The 25016-nt window shown below is 36.8% G+C and overlaps 1 protein-coding gene across 3 annotated transcripts in view; it reads left to right on the top strand.

Moving 5' to 3' along the window:
- DACH1 (dachshund family transcription factor 1) overlaps positions 1-25016 on the top strand; it is a 484950-nt gene that overhangs the window by 13226 nt on the left and 446708 nt on the right. For 2 of the 3 annotated variants that reach the window (XM_058437971.1, XM_058437969.1), the window contains exon 1: positions 15109-15185. The exons of the other annotated variant lie outside the window; for it this stretch is intronic. The gene's annotated coding sequence lies outside the window, so the exon portion shown is untranslated. Of the gene's footprint in view, positions 1-15108; positions 15186-25016 lie in introns of those variants that run through there. 3 annotated transcript variants of the gene reach the window in all.

The raw sequence follows: 25016 nt of genomic DNA, 5'->3' as shown, positions 1-25016 counted from the left end.
TTATCTGAGCTGCTAATTTAGATAGAACAGTCTAGAATGAAGGTGACAGTAGGCCTGTAACCTATAAGATAAAAAGGAAGGAGCCAAGTGAAGAATATGAGGAAAGGTGTTCCAAGCAGAGAGAATGACATGACAAGGACAAGCTTGGTTTAAAAGAAATAAGAACAGCCAGGCACGGTGGCTCACACCTGTAATCCCAGCAATTTGGGAGGCTGAGGCGGGCGGATCACTTGAGGTCAGGAGTTCGAGACCAGCCTGGCCAACGTGGTTGAAAACCCATCTCTACTAAAAAGGATATACAAAAATTAGTGGGGTGTGGTGGCAAGCACCTGTAATCTCAGCTGCTCAGGAGGATGAAGCAGAAGAATTACTTGAACCTGGGATGCAGAGGTTGCAGTGAGCTGCAACTGCGCCACTGCACTCCAGCCTGGGTGACAGAGCAAGACTCCGTCTCAGAAAAACAAACAAAACAACAAAACAAAACAAGCTAGTATGTGCAGCATACAGTAAGTGAGAGCGTTGTGTGAGGGCACAGTTGGCAAGGGCCACATTGTGTTGCGCTGTGGAAGTGAGGTTAGGGAGTTTGGGCCTTAGTAGTAGAGGAACTATAGACATGTCTAAATTACAGCAGTAAATGGGTAAATATAAGTTTTCGAAAGAGTGTTCTGATTATTGCACTGAGATTGGGTAATGGAAGGAGCAACACATGAAATGAGGGAGAACTGCTCAGAAACATTTTGTTGGTCCAGATGACAGCTGATGGTAGCTTGGACTGAGGAGTGACAATGAGATGGAGAGAAATGAACAGGTCTATGGCACATCGCTGGAGCAGTGGATGTGACAAACGGAGGAAGAGAGGAGTAAGGATGATTTGGGGGTTGAGAGTTGAACAAGTAGGTGCACAACAGTGCTGTTTACAGGAGTGGGAAAGACAAGTAGAGAAGCAGTTTTTAACTGGGGGAGTAAATAATTTGTTTTTGGCTTATTTTCAGTTTGAATATTTATTGACATCTATATGGAAACATCAGAGCAGCAGTTGGATATGCAAATCTTTAGCAGCTCAGGGGAGAGGGTATGAAATACATAAATTTCAAAGTTATATTCATATAGTACAATAGCAAATTTCTGAAAGATAAAGAAACCTTAGAAGATAATAGAAGACGACCTAGGAATTGAACTTTGAGGCTCAAAATATGTAGAAGAAGCCACAGAAACAAAAAAACCAACAAATCAGACTGAAGGAGAGTAACCAGACAGGGAGAAGGAAAGCCAGGAGGATACAGTGTTTCAGAATTCAGTTGTGTCAGAAAGGAAGAAATGGTCAACCATGTCCCATCCTTTAAAGAGGCTGAATTAGATAGGACAGATAAATGTTTTCTGATTGGCAACATGGAGGTTGTTGGTGATCTTGACAAAACTAGTTTTGTGATGCTGAGGATAAAATCAGACTGGGATCAACTGAAGAGAAGAGTCCAAGGGAGCTGCGAAACCATGAGTACAGACGAATATTTCAAGAAATTTTTGAGTGCAGAACAGAGAAACGGGAGCACAGGTAGCAGAGACATTGAAGCAAAGATGGTGTGTGAGAGTGTGTGTTGTGTGTGTTTGTGCAATTAGAGAACTAGATCAAGTGTTCATACCAATGAGAATGGTTTAATAGAGATTGCGCCTTAGATTAGAATAGACAACACTGTTAAGTATAATCCTGCATATTTAATTTTTGTGATTTGACAATTGCTCCTCCATGATCCTACAGACATCTGGGGAGGGTGACATCTCGTAGAAGGCATGTGAAGGACTCTAAATGACTACATTGTCCTGTAGCTCCCAATGATATTTATCTGAAAACTCAAGGAGGCTATATGGAGAAAATGGATGTATTAGTCAGACTTTTCAGTGCCTGAAAAATAAATTATTCTAAGTGTACCAAGCAGAAAGGGATTTAATATAGGGAATTATAGGGAATTAGATGCTTATAAAATAATTGAAGAGGACAGGGGTTGGAGGAGCAGAAGTTGAAGGCTGCCATACTATTGGCTTAAAAGTCATACCACAGTGATCTTGTCAGAAAACCACTACTACCACCCAGCCATGAAGCTGGTGATGTGTCATGAGAATGTCTATTCACTGCCAAGACTCACACCTTTCAGACACAAGTATGCATACTCATGGTCACTGAAAAATGTCATCTTTTTCACCTCCCAATCTCACATGTGTGTTTCTTTTTTTTTTTTTTTGAGACAGAGTCTCACTCTGTTGCCCAGGCTGGAGTGCAGTGGCGCCATCTCAGCCCACTGCAAGCTGCACCTCCCAGGTTCACGCCATCCTCTTGCCTCAGCCTCCCGAGTAGCTGGGACTACAGGCACCCACCACTACACCCGGCTAATTTTTTTGTATTTTTAGTAGAGACGGGGTTTCACCATGTTAGCCAGGATGGTCTCGATCTCCAGACCTCATGATCCACCCGCCTTGGCCTCCCAAAGTGCTGGGATTACAGGTGTGAGCCACCGCGCCCGGCCACATGTGTGTTTCTGATTAGAAAAACCTAATTCACATCCAAAACCTTAGCAGTAGGAAAGTTTAGTAATTGCTGTTTTTGTTTTTCAACTTCTCCAACTTACCCAAATAAGATTAGGAAAATTGAGGCAGAGAAAAATCCAGATCTCCAGAGCACAAGATCAATATAACAAGCATCATTTAAGTAACACAACTTCTAAGAAATTGGAGACACAAAAGGATTCCTAAAGATCTAGGCTTTCATAGGCTTTCATCACTGACCAAGTAGATCTATGATTTAGATTTTCTGTTTAACCTAAAATTATGAATATTATTGACCAGTACAATTTTTTTTTTCTGGAGAGTATACTCTGAATTTTTAAATAACATCAGAAGTTTTTTGTTGTTGTTTGTTTTTTTGAGACGGAGTCTTGCTCTGTCGCCCAGGCTGGAGTGCAGTGGCGAGATCTTGGCTCACTGCAAGCTCCACCACCAGGGTTCACGCCATTCTCCTGCCTCAGCCTCCCGAGTAGCTGGGACTACAGGTGCCCACCACCATGCCTGGCTAATTTTTTTGTATCTTTAGTAGAGACGGGGTTTCACCGTGTTAGCCAGGATGGTCTCGATCTCCAGACCTCGTGATCCGCCCGCCTCAGCCTCCCAAAGTGCTGGGATTACAGGCATGAGCCACCGCATCTGGGGAACATCAGAAGTTTTAAAATGCATTTTTGTCCTAAAAATAATTTTAATATGAAAATTTTTGTTCTAAAACAATCTTGGTATTATTTAGAGCAGAACAAATATAAAATCCTACTCCACTTATCTCTCCAAAAATAATGATTACTGAATTTTCCAATACATCCTTCCTTGTGTATATGAACAGTCATCCCTCAGTACGCACCAGGGGTTAGTTCCAGGATCCTTGTGGATAGCGAATTTTGAGAATGCTCAGGTCCCTTATATAAAATGGCAAAGTATTTGCATATAACCTATGCAGATCCTCCCATATTCTTTCAATTATCTCTAGATGACTTATAACATCTAACACAATGTAAATGCTATGTAAATAGCTGTTGTACTGTATTATTATTTGTATTAATTTTTATTGTCCTACTATTATTTTTCACTGATTTTTTTCCTGAATATTTTTGACCCACAGTTGGTCAAATCCACAGATACAGAACCTAAATACAGAAAATTGACATGATATACATAGTTTGATTCTGTTTTCTTTTTTTTGTTATTGTTGTTATGTAAGTGGGACAATACTATATTTATTCTGAGACATTCTCTTTTTTTCAGTTCACACATCCTGGAGATCTCATGTAAGCACATACAGATCTACCACAATTCTTTTAATATATTTAATCTCATACATGGTGATGGATATTTAAGTTCTTTCCTATTTTTCACTTATTGTCATAGAACCTTGGGCAAGTCTTATGCATATTTTGAACATCCAAAATGTACCTCAAGATCCTCCACTTCTCTTTATCTTTATGTTTTACTTCTACCACTGTAGTCTAAGTCACCCCCTCATCTGGATCTGTCTTCTAGTCTCCTCTCACTTCCGCTTTGGCTGGTTTCCAATCAGTTCCCCACACCAAAGACATGAATATCTGATTCTGCCACTCCTTCCTTAAAATGTTTCTGTGACCCCTTGTGCTTATCACAGACTACCAGACCTGCATGACATGCACTCAAACATCTCTTTAGTCTCAATCATCTCATTCACCGCCCCCACCCTCTGCCCCTGTTCCCTGTTCCTTTCTTCCTCAAATGAGCTGAGCTCTTTCCCATCTCTGGGCTTTTGCACACATTTCCACTTGAAGAACATCTTTCCCTGCCACTCTTCATGGAGCTTTTCTGGCTATGCACCATCCAATGTCTGGCTCACCTACACTCTCACCGCTTCAGAGACTCTTCCCTGTCTTGTCCATCTATGTTACAAATCCCTGCAATATTTCTTCACAACATCCATCATGGTACTTACCACGTTGGGTAATTATTTGTGATTTTTTTAAATTTGTCTTACCCAATAGGCAAGTATATTTAATTCACTGTATTATCCATGACACTTAGCAAACATTCCGGTAACATAGTAGATGATCAATAAGTATTTACTGAATAAGTAACAAATACATAGGCTCCTAATTCCTTCTTCCCTCTTACTTTGCCATGTATTTCCCATCTACAATCAGAGAGAGAGAGAGAGAGAACTGAGTAGCTGTCTGAACAATTAAAATGTTAGGGAACTTTTTAAGGCAATGAGACTGTTCTTTATCCTACTGTAATGGTAAGCACATGACATTATGCATTTGTTAAAACATATAGAGCTGTACAGCACAAAAACGGAACCCTAATGTAAATTATGTACTTTAGTTAATGTGTTAGCACGCCTTTACCAATTATAACAAAGTAATTCAAGATATTACTGATGGGGAAACTGACGGTGGATAGATAAGAGCTCTCTGTACTTTCTTATCAATTATTTCTTTATATCTAAAACTGCTCTGAAAATGATGCCTATCAATTTTTAACATGCAGGGGAAGTGAAATGGACCCTAAAAAGTTGTTATTTCAAGCTCGGTTATGAGGGAGAATTCTTCTCCCTTCCCATGCCCAATACTCACTACAGCTCTCATCTCATTTCCAGTTATTTTTCCTACCAGCTTCCTTATGAGTGATAAATGCTCTGGAAATTTAGATGTCCTTAAATTCATGTACAGCCAATTTCTAGTAAAATAGATTGTGTTTCATAGATTATTTTTAACTCAGTTGTAAGGAATTCTGAACACATCAAATTTTTCATATAAGCAGTGTTATCATTTGAAGTTACATTGCCAAGCTAGGCGGTTTATTCCAAGGTGGAGGAGGAGGTCTTAGGAGCAGAGGAAGAAAGGAAGAAACTGTAATTCCAGTGCTTTGAGAGGCAGAGGCAAGACGTTTACTTGAGCTTAGGAATTCAAGACAAGTATCGGCAACATAGTGAGACACCGTATCTAAAAGAAAAAAAAAATTAAGGAAAAGTAGCTGGGCATGGTGGCGCACTCTTGCAGTCTTAGCTACTTGGGAGGCTGGGACAGGAAGATCACTTGAGCCCAGAAGTTGCAAAAGAAGAAAGAAAAGAATAACCACTACAATTCCTAAACACCTGCTCTGTGCTAAACACATATGCATCCATGCATTTTATGTCTACCCAGCAGTATTTGGAGATTTGAAGACAGTTATTATTATTGGCATTTTGTAGTTGAGGAAACAGAGATTTAGAGGGCTTGAAAATTTGTCCAGAGTTACACAACTTAAAAACTTAAAGTCTTTCAGAGAAGGGAATGGAAATATTTAGATTGAGATAGAAAATAACAAACAAGGCCGGGCGTGGTGGCTCACGCTTGTAATCCCAGCACTTTGGGAGGCCGAGGCGGGTGGATCACGAGGTCAGGAGATCGAGACCACGATGAAACCCCGTCTCTACTAAAAATACAAAAAAATTAGCCGGGTGTGGTGGCGGGCGCCTGTAGTCCCAGCTACTGGGAGAGGCTGAGGCAGGAGAATGGCGTGAACCCGGGAGGCAGAGCTTGCAGTGAGCCGAGATTGCGCCACTGCACTCCAGCCTGGGTGACAGAGCGAGACTCCGTCTCAAAAAAAAAAAAAAAAAAAAAAAAAGAACAAACAAACTACATTCACATGCAAGAATAGTTGAAAGTCAAATTTTAATAATTTCAGCAATGTTTACATTCAGACTATTGGTTTGAAAATTCCCAGAGATTTTATAATTACTCAATATAATGTATTTTAAGATTAAAATTTAAAAATCATCAGTAAAGATTTTCTACAGCAGTTGGTATCTTTTTTTCCCTTGCCCTCTTCTAATAGTTGATGACAGTTTTTATCACACAAAGAGTAATTCTCCATGTGCATAAATGCATATCCTGAAGTGTGTCTTCCATAAACTCAAATATTTAGCCCAATATCACAAATAAAAACTAGTCCAGACCATTGTGAAATTTGCTCTGTGGGAAGAAAATTCAGAGAGGATTAATATGCCAGTCTGTAAAACAAAAACTCTTACCAAAAAAAAATTCATCATTTTATTGGATGGTTTTGCAGAGATTGTGTAGTGGTGCATAGTGTGGTTATGGTTTTGAAATGCTGTGATATGCTTTTCTGTATGCATTTCCTTGTACTGACCTTCATGCATTCCTCCCAGAAGCATCCATGTACATATGGAAGTGGTGGTGTGAATGGAGGGGATTGGAGCCAGCTTAGATTTGTTACAGCAGGAATGCAAAAATAAAGAGTTACTATTCCGTTTCTGACACTCATAATAGGATTTTGCAGCAATACAATAATTTTAAAAGACAAATTTTTTCAGAAAAAAACAAATTTTTAGAATCCTTTAATACTCATGAACATATCAGGACGAATCCAAGAGGAAGTATATCATATAGTTTCTTCCAAAGAACGGAGAGGAGACCTCTTCTTGCTATAATCTAAATGCAGAAACTTATCCTATAGGGAATCTGGTTATGACATAGGACAGTGACTTTCACATGTTTTGACCAAAACTCTCAGGAAGAAATGCATTTTACCTTATCACTCAGCACACAGAAACAGGTATAAAATGAATATATAACCATAGCTAAATATATGTTTAAAAATAGAAATTAAAACTCCATGAAATGATATTTAAAAGTTGATATGAAGGTAGAGAGAAGGATGAATAGGCAGAGTACAGAGAATTTTTAGGGCAGTAAAGTCTTCCGTGTGGTGGATACATGGTATACATTTGTCCAAACCCATAGAATGTATAACACCAAAAGTGAACTCTGAAGTAAACTATGGACGTTAGATGATAATGTTGTGTCAATAGGCCCATGAAATGTAACAAATGTGGGTGATGTTGATTGTGGGGGAGGTTGTGGAGGGGGTCATGGTGAGGGGCAAATGGTAACTGTACATACCGCTCAATTCTGCTGTGAACCTAAAACTGCTTTCAAAAATGAAGTCTACTAAAAAATTAATACGCCCTGATATTTTCTATTCTATTTATTATTATTATTATTCTGTGATAGGGTCTCACTCTGTTGCCCAGGCTGGAGTGCAGTGGCACAATCACAGCTCTCACTGCAAACTTCGTTTCCAGGGCTCAAGATCCTGATCCTCCCACCTCAGCCTCCCAAGTAGCTAGGGCTACAGGTGTACGCCATAACGCCCGGGTAAATTTTCATTTTTTGTAGAGATGAGGTCTCACTGTGTCACCCAGGCTGGTCATAAACTCCTGGACTCAAGCAATCCACCTGCCTCAGCCTCCCAAATTGCTGGGATTCCAGGCATGAGTCACTGTGCCTCGCCTATTTCAGTTTTTTTAAAATGAGCATGAGGCCACAATTTGCTCAGGTGTTTCAAACTAAAATTTGAGAGGCACTTATCAGGTGGAAGGAAAAGCCTAAAAGTTGCCACCTCACAAAAGATTGTGAGAAGAAAAGAGAGATAAGTAGAATAAATAAAGCAGATGAGTAAATAATACAGACAGACAGAAAAGTCCTTTTCCTCTGTATCCTCTGGGAACAGCATTCTACAGAAAAGGTGTCTTTAGAAACATACAGAAACACCTGAGGGGAATTCCAATAGCAGAGAAGCTTTTGTCTCAATTCCCATTTGGTATTCCTAAGGAAGGTCATTGCCAGCCTGTCCTGCAGCACCCTGCTGAATTGACATCATAGCAAGCCAGGTGATACAAGATGGTTAAGAAAAGCAAGGGACCCTGCTCTGCTCCCCAGAGCTACCCTTAGATCACATGTGGGCCAAGTGGGGCCTAGCCATTTTCACATGGACCCAGGAGAGACATAACTTACCTGAGGCAAACTAATAGGGGTGGGGGACATCGGTGGGCTTGAAGTGGGCCTCTAATGTAGGGCTGCAGAGAGTTTTACTGAGGTTGCTAATCATAGCTGTTCTAGCCAGGAGCTGTAGCAGCAGCAGCAGCAGCGGTGGCAGCAGCTCAAGTGGAGTAAAAGGAGCCAAGGCAGACACCAAACTCTCAACAAGTCAAGGGAGAGGCCAGACTATGAGTTGTACCCACAGCAGACATTAACATAATAGCAAAGGTCAAAACTCATCATACCTCAAGGATCACACCAAACTTGTTTTTAATAGAAATGTCCAAAATAGGCAGGATGACAGTCTCCATTCATACACACCATCCAAATCTCCCATAGGTACATCCTTTTAGAAACACCTAATCAATATCCGGAATGCTTGCTGCATCTAGGTAGTGTAGTAATTAGCTTTCCAAAACAGAAAATGAGTGAAATGGAAGTCCCAGGCATATGGAATGTAGTTTCAAAGTTTTCTAAACTAATAATATTAATAATGATAATATAAACTCAAAAGTATAAGAGATTAAATGTCCATAAAAAGAGAAGTTATTGAATCAATCATAGTATGTCTAATAAAAATACATTAAAGCTATTGATATAAATATGGTGATTCATGTATGCAAGAATTCATTAATTCAAAAATTTTATTGAACTTTACTATTAGATTAACATTTCGACTATTAAATGGAGAAGTCTTAGAATAGGGTATATGACCCCAAGCGCAATTAAAAAAATCGGGACCTACGCACTTATGTCAAGCTGTGCCTTCCACAGATTCTCATTTAATTATCCAGACAAACTTATTACCCTCACTTTACAAATAATAGTAATAATTAGTCCAGTGTTAATTAACTTTTCCAATGGGGGACAAAAGCAAGATTTAAATCCAAATGCTCTGACTACACAGTGGGAAGTTACAGTAATTTAGTCTAAAGTCATAGAAAACCTGTACTGTTTTGAATTATTCAAAGAATATCTCATAGACAGTAAATCTGGATTTTCGATGTTCTGGTGGATTTCTACAGGTGAACATTTTGAAACTTTGGTTGTGTTCTCTTTATTATTAAAGAAATGTTCGGGGTATTCTGCTTCCTAATTAGCAATTCCAATGAAAGTATGAAAATCTGGGTACAAGAAATAGCTTATTAATTGGTAGCTAACTTTACTCATCTACCATTTAAAATTATTTGTTCAAAAATGTTGCTTACTTTTCTCTTCATTACTAATTCACAACTAACGTGATCTATAAATATATATGCCATTTACATCATAAAGAGTTAGCTAAACAACCTTCATATAATGAAATCACTATTACATAGGTACCCTATACTTTATTTTTTACTTTATTTCAGCTATGCATTTGAAAAATAAGTCATTATATGAAAAAAGACACTTGCATACACATTTATAGCAGCACAATTCACAATTTCAAAAATGCGAAACCACTAAATGCTCATCAATCAACGGGTGGATAAAGAAAATGTGGCATATATATACCACGGGATGCTACTCAGCCATAAAAAGGAACACCTAATGCTAAATGACGAGTTAATGGGTGCAGCACACCAACATGGCACGTGTATACATATGTAGCAAACCTGCACATTGTGCACATGTACCCTAAAACTTAAAGTATAATAATAATAAAATTTAAAAAAAGGACACAATAATGGCATTCACAGGAAACTGAATGGAACTGGAGGCCATTATTGTAAGTGAAGTAACTCAGGAATGGAAAACCAAACATCCTATGTTCTCACTTATAAGCGGGAGATAAGCTATGGGACAAAAATGCATAAGCATGATATAGTAGACTTTGGGGACTCAGGGGGAAGGGTGAGAAGTGAGTGAGGGATAAAAGACTACACACTGCATACAGTGTACACTGCTTGGGTGATGTGTGCACCAAAATCTCAGAAATCATCACTAAAGAACTTATCCACATAACCAAATACCACCTGTTCCCCAAAAACCTATTGAAATAAAAATTTTTTTAAAAGAAATAAAATACATACATAAATAAAAACAGCATGATCAACAACAACAAAAAAAGTAAAGTGGCTTTCTCCATGTGATAGAGAAGAAGTAGTGTCTAGGAGGAAGCATTTGGGGACCTTCAAGGTTCTGGCAATGTCCTATTTCATGACCTTTCTGGTTGTTCCATGAGTATTTGCTTAAGGATCATTCATTAGGCTGTACAGTCTTATTTTGTGCACATTCCTATATGCATGTTATATTGCACAATAAAAATGTTTAAGGAAGAAACAAAAGAAAACCGAGAAAACAAAAAATAAAATAGAATTTTATTTCAAGTCAGTTTAACTTGCTTGCTTTAAAAAATTATCTTAATACTATGGAATCAAACGTTATTGTTTGTTGTTTCAAATCTAATCGTATATGTTCTTTGGAAATATCTGTTATTTATGAACAATTATTATCAGAGTAACCACTTTTACTCAGACATCTGGGAAAACATTAGAAAAAGACCCAGTCCTTTGCCATGGGCAGTACTAACGTATTTGTTCTCCTTTTTCCTTTATATACTCTCTATTTCCAGAAGTTAATCTATTCTCATGACATCAACTATTTTAATGCCTTGATTTCTCCCAAATATATGTATATTTCTAACTTGTTTTTCAAAAGAGACACTTTGCTATATCTGTAGCCAGAAGAAGGATGTAGAGGGACCTGGAGACCTTCTTCTGTATTGTTTTATGATGCATCCTGATATCCTTAGTGTCTGACTCACAGTAAGGATTTAACAAATATTTGTGAATAAGCGGATGAATGAATGTAGCTTCTGAGTAAACATTGACCTTTCATTAATTTAATGACAAACATCTAATATATTTTTAAACAGAGAAATATAAATTATATATCTTTGTGGTGTACAACATGATTTTTTGTATTTATTTATTAATATTTAACTAGCTGATATACTCACATTTCACAAATCAAAACAAAATCCAGTAGTGTCACTGTACAGTAGGATGACTGTTGTTAACTAAAGTTGCCCTCCTTTATCAGAGTTTTTGCTTTCTGCAATTTCAGTTACCTGAGGTAAACCCTGATCTGAAAATATTCCATGGAAAATTCCAGAAATAATTCATCATAAGTTTCTTATTGATACATAATCTTTGCACAAATTTGTGGGGTACATGTGATAGTTTGTTACATGCGTAGAATCTGTAATGATCAAACCTGGGTATTTAGGATGCGCATCTTCTCAAGTATCTATTATTTCTATGTGTTGAGAGCATTTCAAGTCCTCACTTATGTCTATTTTGAAATGTACAATACGTTGTTGTTAACTGTAGTCGTCCTACTCTAACATCGAGCGTTAGAACTTACTCTTTCTGTGTAACTGTATTTTTGCACCCATTAGCCAGCCTCTCTTTATTTCCACCTCAGCACACACCCACATCCTTCCCAGCCTCTGGTAACCATCATTTTCACTCTCTACCTCCAGGAGATCAACTTTTTAAGTTCCCACATAAGTGAGTACATGTGATATTTGTCGTTCTGTGTCTGTGTTATTTTTTAATGTAATGACCTCTAATTTCATCCATGTTGCTGCAAACGACATGATTTAATGCATTTTTATAGGTGAATAATATTCTGTGTAAATGTACCACATTTTCTTTATTCATTCACCCGTTAATGAACGCTTAGTTTCATTCCATATCCTTGTTATTGTCAATAGTGCTGCAGTAAACCTGGGGGTAACGCATGCCTTTGATATACTGATTTCCTTTCCTTTGGATAAACATCCAGTAGTGAAATTGCTAGACCATATGATAGTTCTCTTTAGTTTTTCTTGAGGAACCTATACTGTTTTCCATAGTGGCTGTACTAATTTACACTCCCATCAACAGTATGTAAGAATTCCCTTTCCTTTACATCCTCTCTAGCAGCTGTAATTTTTTTTTTTGTTTGTTTTGTTTTGTTTTAAATATTAGACATCCTAATTGGGATAAGATGATATCCCACTGTGGTTTTGATTTGCATTTACCTGATGATTAGTATTGTTGAACACTCTTTCATATACATGCTGGTCATTTGTATGCAGTCTTTGTAGAAATACCTACTTTGATTTTTTGCCTAATTTTTAATGGGATTTTTGTTTTGCTGTTAAGTTGTTTGAGTTTCTTTTATACTGTGGATAATAGTCCCCTGTCAGATGAATAGTTTGCAAATATTTTCTCCCATTCAAAACGTTGTCTCTTCACTCTGTTTTCTTTGCTTTTCAGAAGCTTTTTAGTTTGGCTATTTTTGTTTTTGTTCCCTATGCTGTGGGGTCTTAGTCAAAAAATCTTTGCCTAAACCAGGTGGAATATGTTCCCTATGTTTTCTTGTGATCGTTTTATAGTTTCAGGACTTATATTTAAGTTTTTAATTCATCTTGAGTTGGTTTTTGTATATGGTGATAAATAAGAGTCTAGTTTCATTCTTCTGCACATCCATATCCAGTATTCCCAGCACCATTTATTGAAGAGGGTGTCTTTTCCCTGATGTATGTTCGTGGTGCTTTTGTAAAAAATCATTTGGCTGTAAATTTGTGGGTTTATTTCTGTGTCTTCTATTCTGTTCCATTAGTCTTTGTGTCTGTTTTTATCCCAGTACCATGTTATTTTAGTTACTATAGGCTTGTAACATATTTTGAAGTAAGATAATGTGATGCCTCTAGCTTTGTTCTTTTTACTCAGGATTGCTTTAGCTATTTGAGCTCTTTTTTGGTTGCATGAAACATTTAGAATTGTTTTTTCTATTTCTGTGAAAAATATTATTGGTATTTTTATACAGATTGCATTGAATGTGTAAATTGTGTTAGGTTGTAAGGTCATTTGAACAATATTAACTCTTTCAATCCATGAGCATGGGATGTCTTTCCATTTGTTGTGTCCTCTTCAATTTCCTTCATCAGTGTTTTGCAGTTTTCCTTGCAGAGATCTTTCATTTCCTTGGTTAAATTTATTCCTAGGTATTTTAAATTTTTTTGTAGCTATTGTAAATTGGATTCCCTTTTTAAATTTATTTCTCAGTTTTGTATGTGAATTTTGTATCCTTCAACTTTACTGAACTTGTTTATAAAATCTAAAAGGTTTTTGGTGGGGTCTTTAAGCTTCTCTAAATATAAAATAGTGTCATCTGTAAAAGGGGACAATTTAACTTCTGTTTTCAAATGTGGATCCCTTTTATTTCTTTCACTTGCCTGATTGCATCAATTAGGACTCCCAGTACTACGTTGAATAGGAGTGGTGAAAGTTGTCATCCTTGTCTAGTTCCAGTTCTTAGAGGAAAGGCTTTCAGCTTTACCTCATTCACTTTGACGTCAGCTGTGGGTTTGTCATATATGGCCTTTATTATGTTGATGTATGTTTCTTTTCTGCCTAGTTTGTTGAAAGTTTTTTATCATGAATAGATGTTGATTTTATTAAATGCCTTTTCTGCATCTATTGAGATAATCATATGATTTTGTCCTTTATTCTGTTGATGTGATGTATCATGTTTATTTATTTGCATATGTTGAACCATCCTTGCATCCCTGGGATGACTACCACATGATCACAGTATATTATCTTTTTGATGTGCTGTTGGATTCAGTTTGTTAGTATTTTGTTGAAGACTTTTGTGACTGTGTTCATCAGAAATACTGGCCCGATGTTTCCTTTTTTTATTTTTGTCCTTGTCTGGTTTCAGTGTCAGGGTAATGCTGGCTTCATAGAATGAGTTAGAAATAATTTCCTTCTCTTCTATTTGTCAGAATAGTTTGAGGAGAATTGGTATTAGTTCTTCTTTATAAGCTTGATAGAATTTGGAAGTGAAGGCGTCAGGTCTTGTGCTTTTCTTTCTAGGAGACTTTATTATTGATTCAATAGCCTTACTTGATATTAGTCTGTTCAGGTTTTCTATTTCTTTCTGATTCAGTCTTGGTAGGTTTTGTGTGTCTAGGAACTTATCCATATTTCCCATAGGTTTTCCATTTTGTTCATGTATAGTTCATAGTAATCTGTGATGATCTCTTGTATTTCTGTAATGTCAGTTTTAACATAATATTTTGAAATATGCATACATTGTGGAATGGCTAGATTGACCTAATTAACATATGCATTATCTCAGATACTTTCCTTTTTTTTGTGAGAACACTTAAAATCTACTCTTTCTCAATTTTCAAATATGAAATATATTGTCATTAATTATAGTCACCATATTGTACAATAGATCTCTTGGGTTAATTTCTTCTAACAGAAATTTTGTATCCTTTGACCAGCATCTCCCCAATCCCATTCACAGCCCCACCCCAGCCCCTGGTAACTTCCATTTTACTCTATGCTTCTATGAGTTCAACTTTTTAGATTCCACCTACATACATTCCACAAGTGAGATCATGTGGTATTCGTGTTTCCGTAACTTCATTAATTTAAAAACTATATTCAGTGCCCCCTTTATTCCAGGCCTTATGCTAGACCCTAAAAACACAACTTTATGTAATACATAGCCATTTCATACAGGACCTGATGATCAATTGAAAGTGCTAACGATGTTAATACGTAAATCAAATATACTATTTCATATGCTATAGGAGTGTTTTTGGTTAAATATATCTTTAGCAATTTTGTCAAATATAATGGTCAAAAATGTGTATCAATGATTTTTAAAAATCTTATAAGAAAAAAATGTGAAATTTTTTCTTATTCATTGTCCCACATGAATTACATACACAGATTTGAAAGATTGGGCCAAAATCAGTTATCAGAGGCTCATCAGAAATAGGTGAAGGAGAAATGAGTCTTCCCAAGGAAAGAAGTAAGTGCCCCAAAGTATGTTGAAACCAATGGGAATGAATCATTTTCCAGCCTATGAGGGACAGGGTGGGCTCACAGAGGCCTATAGCTCTTTGGGCTTGGGAGAAGTAGCTAACAACTCAGGCAAACTGGATCAAAGAGATGCTGGAAACCAGGTAAGCAGTAGTAGGAAAAATGGGGAAAGTGGTCATTTTTCCTTGAGGCGTTTCTAATTATCTGGTCTCCAATTCTATGCATCTGCTCTCTTCTTTTTTAAGTCCATATCTGCCTCTATTTGTCCCTTCTGCAATTCCTAATTCCCTGTCAAATATCCACAACATGTGAACTTAAGTATGTTTACATTAGTTTGAAAAAAATACACTCCTATATCCCTCTGTTATTTTGTTATGCATGACGGCTGGGCGCAGTGGCTCATGCCTGTAATCCCAGCACTTTGGGAGGCTGAGGTGCAAGGATCACTTGAGGTCAGGAGTTCGAGACCAGCCTGGCCAACATGGTGAAACCTCGCCTTTACTGAAAATACTAAAAATTAGCCTGATGTGATAGCATGCGCCTGTAATCCCAGCTACTCTGGAGGCTGAGGCAGGAGAATTGCTTGAGCCTGGGAGGCAGAGGTTGCAGTGAGCCAACACCGTGCCACTGCACTCCAGAATGGGTGACAGAGCTTAAAAAAATGCGTGAAATGTATTATATATTTCTTTGTCCTTAAAAAATGTTATTTCTTTTTACTTAAGTATTTTTTCCTAAGGTAGTTTTTGGTTTAACATTTTTTTTCACTCCTGCCATGTCCATGGGTCTTAAATTAAGTAATATTGAGTCTACTATGCCATAACTTTCTTTTACAATATGAATGTTTTAGCTCTTGAGATTTTTCTTCCTGGAGTATACCATATTCCACCAAAGGAGATATTTTTAACTAGCATCTCAGGAAAGCTTTCAGCAGAACCCAATTATTTTCTGACCACCCTTTCTTGTTCCTCTTAACCTGCAACAATTTAATTCTTGCCCTGAGTGATTACTCAATAATTATTTTGTGGGAGACTGAAAAGATTGCCTGGGGCCCCTCCACCTTCAAGTCTGGCCCTGTCTCCAACATAGGGTGCGGGGTGAGGGAAGGATGAGCTGAATGTGCTCTTGGTGACTCAGCGGGTTAGTTAGCTAGAGGTGTCAGATGTGTGAAACAGTATTTAAAGGTAAGTGTTGGGAAGAGGCATTCCTGAATCAACTAGAAGTTTGTAAAATATACGCCATCCTTTGCAGTAGATCACGGAAGATGAAAAGTGTTTCAGCAGCATTAAAGAATGATTTATCTTTTAAAAGGATAGTTCATAGACAAACATGTATCTAAACATAACCTTGTGCCTTGAATGAGCCAAAGTTACTCCAATCATTATCAGCACTCTTCTTACTTTCCAACATTTTTATCCTTTTTTTTCTTTTTTTATATATATTTTTGCTTTTTATTATACTTTAAGTTTTAGGGTACATGTGCACAACGTGCAGGTTTGTTACATATACATACATGTGCCATGTTGGTGTGCTGCACCCATTAACTCATCATTTAATATCAGGTATATCTCCTAATGCTATCCCTCCTCCCTCCCCCCACCCCACAACAGGCCCTGGTGCATGATGTTCCCCTTCCTGTGTCCATGCGTTCTCATTGTTCAATTCCCACCTATGAGTGAGAACATGCGGTGTTTGGATTTTTGTCCTTGCGATAGTTTGCTAAGATGATGGTTTCCAGCTTCATCCATGTCCCTACAAAGGACATTAACGCATCCTTTTTTATGGCTGCATAGTATTCCATGGTGTATACGTGCCACATTTTCTTAATCTAGTCTATTGTTGTTGGAAATTTGGCTTGGTTCCAAGTCCTTGCTCTTGTGAATAGTGCCACAATAAACATACATGTGCATGTGTCTTTATAGCAGCATGATTTATAATCCTTTGGGTATATACTCAGTAATGGGATGGCTGGGTCAAATGGTATTTCTAGTTCTAGATCCCTGAGGAATCACCACACCAACTTCCACAATGGTTGAACTAGTTTACAGTCCCACCAACAGTGTAAAAGTGTTCCTATTACTCCACATCCTCTCCAGCACCTGTTGTTTCCTGACTTTTTAATGATGGCCATTCTAACTGGTGTGAGATGGTATCTCATTGTGGTTTTGATTTGCATTTCTCTGACGGCCAGTGATGATGAGCATTTTTTCATGTGTCTTTTGGCTGCATAAATGTCTTCTTTTGAGAGTGTCTGTTCATATCCTTCGCCCACTTTTTGACGGGGTTGTTTGTTTTTTTCTTGTAAATTTGTTTGTGTTCATTGTAGATTCTGGATATTAGCCCTTTGTCAGATGAGTAGATTGCAAAAATTTTCTCCCATTCTGTAGGTTGCCTGTTCACTCTGATGGTAGTTTCTTTTGCTGTGCAGAAGCTCTTTAGTTTAATTAGATCCCATTTGTCAATTTTGGCTTTTGTTGCCATTGCTTTTGTTGTTTTAGACATGAAGTCCTTGCCCAAGCCTATGTCCTCAAATCCATGTGGTTTTCTATTTCTATGTCATACAAACTGAGATGCCTCTGGAATGAAATTATGTAGTGTTCAAAAATAATATTATGTCGTGTCCAGAAAATGAAGACAGCAAAAATTACAGTTATCTATCCATGGGTTGAAAAGGTGCCCAGTTAGAACAAAATGGCAATTGCGGCTTCCAGAACTAGGGTATTCCTTAAATACAAGGGCTATATTAATGATTTGGACAAGCAATCTAATAACATCATTGGAGTTAGGAAAATCAACATAAATCTCATTACAAAGGGCTAAAAATATTTTGGATCCACATTACTTGTTGGAGGGTATTTTCAAGCAGACTGGTGGTGAGCCCTTAGGAAACAGAATAGCAAAAGGGTAGACAGAAGATCCACAAGAAAAGTAAAGAAACTAAAGAAAAGCAGATAAAGGATTAGATACATTTCAATAAGGCCAAAATGTTAAGATGATGGATAATGAGACAAAACTGTATAAGCAAAGATTAAGATGCTTTAAATAAAACTGCATTTACCTGTGTAGCTTTAGGATATCAGTAAACAATTAACAGACCAACAAATAGCACTCACTTTTATCTTCTAGCTCTCCTAGCTTTCTAGACATGGATAAGTAGGTTTTCTGGAACCAAACTTCATATTATCTATTTACAAGACTCTAACTTAACATTAGCAGATTGCAGACTCTATAATTAGCATTCATAAACCATTAGCATAACCAGTTCTGAATTGGTTTGTAGGAATTGATATCTATGACACTGTCTATACCTTTCTGGTGCTATAAATTTTTGTCTAGGTCATAATTATCTGACTCCCCAAAATTCTGTTACATAATTACATGTACATTTTTTGTTGCATGTTGTTACATGTAATTTTTTTGTTGCATAATGGACTACGTAAGTGAGCAATGCCATATTTGCAGTGGGCATTTATTCACAAGAAATAGTGACAACTTAAGTGAAAAGTTATTGTATAAAACTAGAAAATTGAAGAAAGCACCTAGAAAATGCATAAAACTAGGTGATAATCAGAATGTCAGGACAGATGAAGAAAAAAGTAAAAGCATCAACTCAGAAGCCCAAAAATGGTGGTGGTGGTGGTTGTTTTGCATACATTGTCTGTCTTTAAAGTTTTCAACATCATATTTACAAGAGGAATGAATGCAGATATTTTCAATTTTCATCTGCAATATCCCACTTTAAAAAAAATTGAATCAGCCAGAGAGTTAAACTTTTCTGTGTGAAGCTCCACAAATAAGTTGAACAATTACGGAAAGTAAAAACAGTGAGGTGGCATAATTATAAAAACTTAGAGAAGGGGCATGGCAAGTACAAATTGATTATAGACTTTAGTCTTGTTTGTTGTGACATTTCATGAACAAAGCTTTAGAAATGAATGTCAGGGAAATGTTCACATTCTATCCTAGTCCTGGGGTCCTATTTTTATTAGTTTCATTTGGGATTTTCATATATTCTTAAAATTATTTCACAGCTCATTGACAATTTTAAGACACTTGTCTAGGAACTCAGCATGCTTAGAATGAATGTAAAGTAATGAAAGAGTAATGCACAGAATGGGAATTTTGTTCACTAAGATCTCACCCTCACAACTGCCACAGCCTTACAGAATAGCCTGGGGGTAGTCACAACACAAATGTCTCTGTTACCTCACCAAGGGAATGAAGATAATGATACGTATCTATCTGGCAGAAGTGTTAGGAGAATTAATTAATGTTTAGAAAGGGCTTTAAAACCCTGGATGAAAGTTACTAGGTAAGTACAAAGTGTTATTATGATCATTTTAATAGTTATGATTACTGAGATATTAAATGTATGATATGTATTGCCCTGCAAATTCTAGTCTGGGTGGGCACTGCAGGTTACAAATAAATGAGTTAAAATAAAATAACTTTAATGTTTGGGTTTTTATTTTGTTTTCTTTGTGAGACAGAGTCTTGCTATGTTCTTAAACTTCTGGGCTCAAGTGATCCTCCTGCCTCAGCCTTCCAAGTAGCTGGGATTAATTTTAATACTTGTTCTTAATTTTGTTTATAGCAATGTGTGAGTGGGCAGGACACTTAACTGTTTCTGTATGTCTATTCCTTAACATTTCATTTTAACTTTTTAAAACATTCCTAATAGTGAAGTTCTATTTCATAGATAACTGGTAAAGATAAATGGTACTAAATAGGGCTGTTTCTCCTGAAGTTTCTAGAAGACATTTAGTGCTGAAATCCGCAGACTGCTAGAATGAGCTATACCTGGAAGAAGCAAAATCCTTGTCTCTTGATGGGGACAATATTGAGAAAGGTGGTTTAAAGGGCGTAGTGTCCTGTCTCCCCAGTAAACTTTCCCTATTATATCCAGCTTTTAACCAAGACTGAATGGCATGGATGGAGAGAAAGTAAAGCACACCTAATGGAACATTCCATTGGTAAGCTGCAGTTGTGAAATAGGGCTTTTAGAAAGCATTTCAGTGGAAGATCCTTAACTCCAGTAAAGTGGCATGGACTAATTAAAACCATTCAAAAACTTACTTTCATGTTTGTTTAGATTTTTAAAAATCCAGAAATGAAGAATAGGGGCAGCATAAACAAATACAAAGAAACACATCAACATACAATATTTCAAATTAAGGATATTCTCAATGGTTGAATAAAGCATTCTATCTTTAAATCTTTTGTGTCTCTTGAGCCCCCCATTTATCGTAAGTGTTCCTTTCTCATGAATGTATATTATGTAAGCATTTATACAGGCAGATGAAGAATTAGTATAGTTCTGTATGAAAAATAATTATAAATAAGTATCTGACTTTCCCTTTGTCTTATGTGAATCTGAGTGATCAGAAATAGAAAACTATTTGCTCTCACCCAATTGTGTCTCATTTGTGTACTGCAAACCAAATATAAGAAACCAAGAATTTTTAGAAATAACAAAAGTAATAGTGAGTCCAAATTAATTAACATATTTGAACCAGTAGAATGTAATCGCTTGCTGGTATGAAAGTTGAGAAGTTTCATCTAAGTGTAGAAAACTAAAATTATTTGTCACAGATAAGGTGCCCCATAATAAAAGAAATAAAATAGAAGATCTCATAGTTGATTTAAATCATAAAGAGAAAGTGAGCTCACTTCCCATTGCATCAGGAGAATTGGTGCTGTGAACTCTGCAAGTGAGGTTCATTGCATGATGTCTTAGGAAAGTGATCGAGATTATGAATTTTCTTCCTGCTTGTGCCTTTAAACATGACCAGTTTACTGGATATGCTGAAGAAGTTGAAGCAGAATATGGAGATCTGGTTTGCTTTAATGCAAGCAGATGGCTAGGTCATGGAAATTCTGAAGAGCTATACTCGGCTGCTTTTGTTACTGTTGTTATTTGTTTTCTACATAAAAACTAACAATTTTATAAAAATGAAAACTTTTCTAATGAATGTATGCATCAAATTTTGTGCTAGGCAAGGATCTTTTTAGCATGGTAAATATAAATATCAGAAAGGTTGCCATTTAACCAAATTTCAGCATATAATTCAGTGGCATTAAGCACATTCACAATATTGTGCAACCATTGCTACTGTTCATCTCCAGAACTTTCTCATCCTCCCAAATGGAAATACTGAACCCATTAAACAATAACTCCCGGAACCTTCCTGTCCCCCAGTCCCTTGTAACCTCAGTTCTACTCTCTAACTCCATGAATGTTCGTATTCTCGGTACCTCATAAAAGTAGAATCATACAATGTCCTTTCTGGGGCTTTATTCATGTCAAGATTTTTTTTTTTTAAATAAAAGGACTGCCCTAATATTTCTGGCCAAAGGTATAAACTCTAGGCCCAACTTAGCTTCATTTTGTCTCTAAAAGTTCCTTGTCTTCCATAAAATTACCTACAGACACTTTCAGTATGGAATCAAAATAATTGTGCCCTAACGGAATATACTTTTCTTAAAATAAACAAGAAAGCTTTAGGCTTCTGAGTGCAGTATTAGTGATATAACCAGAGTATAGCCTCCTAATTGTGACATTTTATAAAGGTAACTTTGCATAAACTGTTGTGGATCTGCTATTATATTGCTCTTTTAATGCATTTTTTTGAAAAATTAATAAGCTATTTTTAATCATTGCCCATTTTTGATCAAAGAAAAAAAATAAAGCTTATTTTCAAAAGAATTTCTTATCATGTGACCAATTTTTTCAAAGCATAGATACCCTTGCTCTAGTCTTATTTTTAGTCATGGTCAATTTTTTCTTATGACTTACACACTTCGCTGGTTTGGTTTTATTCCATTCTGCTTTTTTCTTTAATGCCACTGTGAGTTAGAACTTTTCTGTGTTATTCACATCAAGAAAGCAAAGTCAAATGGCACAGACAACAAAATAAACCAGGCTTTATTAGCCCCAGTAACTGGATGTCCAGAGATAGGGCAGCCTCCACAGTTGCCAGTTACAGTGGTCACCATTTCTTTTGGTTTGTTCTGTTTTCTGGAATCTTTGCTTCATTTCAAGTCCCCTTTCCAACATGACTGCACAATGTTTGCCAGAAGCAATCGAGACCACATTCCCTCTCTGCCAACTGCAGAGAAAGTGAGAGCCTATACTTCTGTCTCAGCATTTCAAATAGGAATGCGAGATTTTTTTGGTACCACTAAAGTCCATGCCCACCCCTGGACAAATGACAATGATCAGAGGAATGAAAGAATGTGCTTACAAGCTTAAAGCAACTGAAGACTTATTGCTAGGAGTCAGTTTTCTCCAAAGCACCTACGCTATGATACTGAGGTAATTCTGGTAGGTAAGAAGGGGGACAGGGTGCATGCCAATCCACCGCAGCATGACTCACTATCACATCCTGTGAATAAAATCAGGAAATATTTCAAAATTATTTTAAAAATTACATTGGGGAGTATGTGGCCATTCTCAGGTGGAATATTTCACCTAGACATATATTACTTTACTACATATAAAGCTTGACTATACAAACTTTTAATTTCCTAATTTAGAAATCTTAGAGCATAGTGATAATATTTGGATCAAGGATAGCATACAGAACATGAAAAATGACTCTCATCTATTTTCTTGTTGTCATGTGATAGAAAAGTAAAATGCCTGAGGCCAGGCATGGTGGCTTATGTCTGTAATCCCAGCACTTTGGGAGCCAAGACTGGGGGATCACCTAAGGTCGGGAGGCTGAGGCACGAGAACTGCTTGAATCCAGGAGGCAGAGGTTGTGGTGAGCCGAGATTTCGCCACTGCGCTCCAGCCTGGGCAACGGAGTGAAACTCTAACTCAAAATAAATAAATAAATATTCAGATAAACTTTAGCTCCCAATTTGAGGACATTGCTGTCCTTTTCCTCTTTCTCTTTCCTTCCCTTTTTGTGGAACAAGAGCAGGGCTGAAGAGAAGTGGTGGAGTTAAGAAAGTTTCAGAATCTGATAGAGCTGAGGGTAGAGAATGCAGTGAGGCTTAGAAGGTGGGTAAAGGACTGGGGTCACTTAGGTAGTCAACCAAAGGGGCCGTGGCAAGATCATAGGCTAATGAGATAGCAAAATGGTCAAGGTCAAAGAGGTAACAAGCAAGTTTGGGATATTGGTTATGTACAAGGAGATCAGACAAATAAGTACATATATTGAAGATAATGGAAGTCAAGTTTCTCACTATCAAGAACACAGATATTGGGGAAACTAACTGAAATGAACATGATGATATTATTGGATTGGAAGTGAAAATCTTGTATAAATTCACAGGATAGATAGGTAGATAGATAAATAATAGATGGAGATCGAAATAATGGATATAGAATAGATACAAAATGTGTGACACACACAAATATTTTTTCTATTTACTTATCTAGAAATATATACACACATAAATTTATTTCTTACTTTGTTTACTGAGAGGACCTAGAAGCTATGAAGTACATGTAGCAATGAGCACACCTAACCCTGTACTCTTAAGTCTTTTCTAGTGAAAAGGCATTTTCATTAGATAATTTTTAAGTGACTTTCACTTTCTCTAATACATTTTTTGTAATTCTATTTTGTTGAATATATTTTTACATTCTATTAATGTGTTTGATTCTTGGTCCTGATTTTGGTTTTGATATATAATCTTCCACAAGAACCAGATTCCTTAGAGAAATGGCTGATTCTAAGACCATCGACATGAAAAGCACAAAAGGAACCCCTGTGCCAGAAACTAAGAAACTCCCAAAGAATGACATGGGCATGTCAAAATGACAGAAGCCAGATGGAATAGACTCCAACTGAACAACAAATCTGGGCCAATGTCAACATGAAAATAAAGAATAATAAGGAGAATACAATAATTTAAATTAACAAAGTAATGATTTCAATAGAAGAAAAAGATTTTTCTTGCAATAGGACGACAACTTGTAAATGTAGAAAGAAAAACAGAAATAGATGAACACAATCTGGTGGCTAGCACAGTGGTGGTTGATTCAGGTGAGTCATGAATGGATATTAAAAGGCAAGGGAAGAAACTGCAAAATATAAGGGGGGGTATCAGTAAGACCACAAAATAAGATGATAGATATAAATACAAAAATATTAGTGATTTCAATACATGAAAATGGACTGTGTGACCCATTTAAACCACGAAGATTATGCAAAAGGATTTAAAATAAAGGGAAGGCCGGATGTGGTGGTTCAGGCCCGAAAATGCCAGCACTTTGGGAAGACAAGGCAGGTGGATTGCTTGAGCCCAAGAATCCAGGACGAGCCTGGGTAACATGGTGAAATCCCATCCTACAAAAAATACAAAGAAATTAGCTGGGCATGGTGGTACGCCCTGTAGTCCCGGCTACTTGGGGGGACCGAGGTGGGAAGATCACCTGATCCTGGAAGGTCAAGGCTGCAGTGAGCCGTGATTGCTCCAATGTTTCAGCCTGGGCAACAGAGTGAGACTGTGTATCTAAATAAATTAATTAATTATACTAAAATAAGAGAGTTCCATGTTGTTTACACAAGATATCCTAAAATATAAGAACATTGAAAACATAAAAAATATAATAAAGTTATAACAAATTAATATTAAAATATAAAATGTCCACTGTGTTTATAAGGATATATTAGACAAAATCCATTGAAAAAAATGTGTTAGAGAAAATGATAACCAATTAAAATGATAAACATTTCAGTTCACCAGAAAGACATATGTATTCTACCCTTGTATTACCTCAAAACAGAGCTTCAAATTATTTAAAGGAAGAGTTGACAGAACTATGAGGGACTAGACTAATCCACACAGAGAGAGATTTTAGCACAGC

The sequence above is a fragment of the Hylobates moloch genome, unplaced genomic scaffold (assembly GCF_009828535.3).
Source record: "Hylobates moloch isolate HMO894 unplaced genomic scaffold, HMol_V3 SCAFFOLD_4, whole genome shotgun sequence".
Lineage (NCBI taxonomy): Eukaryota > Metazoa > Chordata > Mammalia > Primates > Hylobatidae > Hylobates > Hylobates moloch.
Note: the sequence above shows the minus strand (reverse complement) of the source record. Positions and strands in the feature narration are given on the sequence as shown.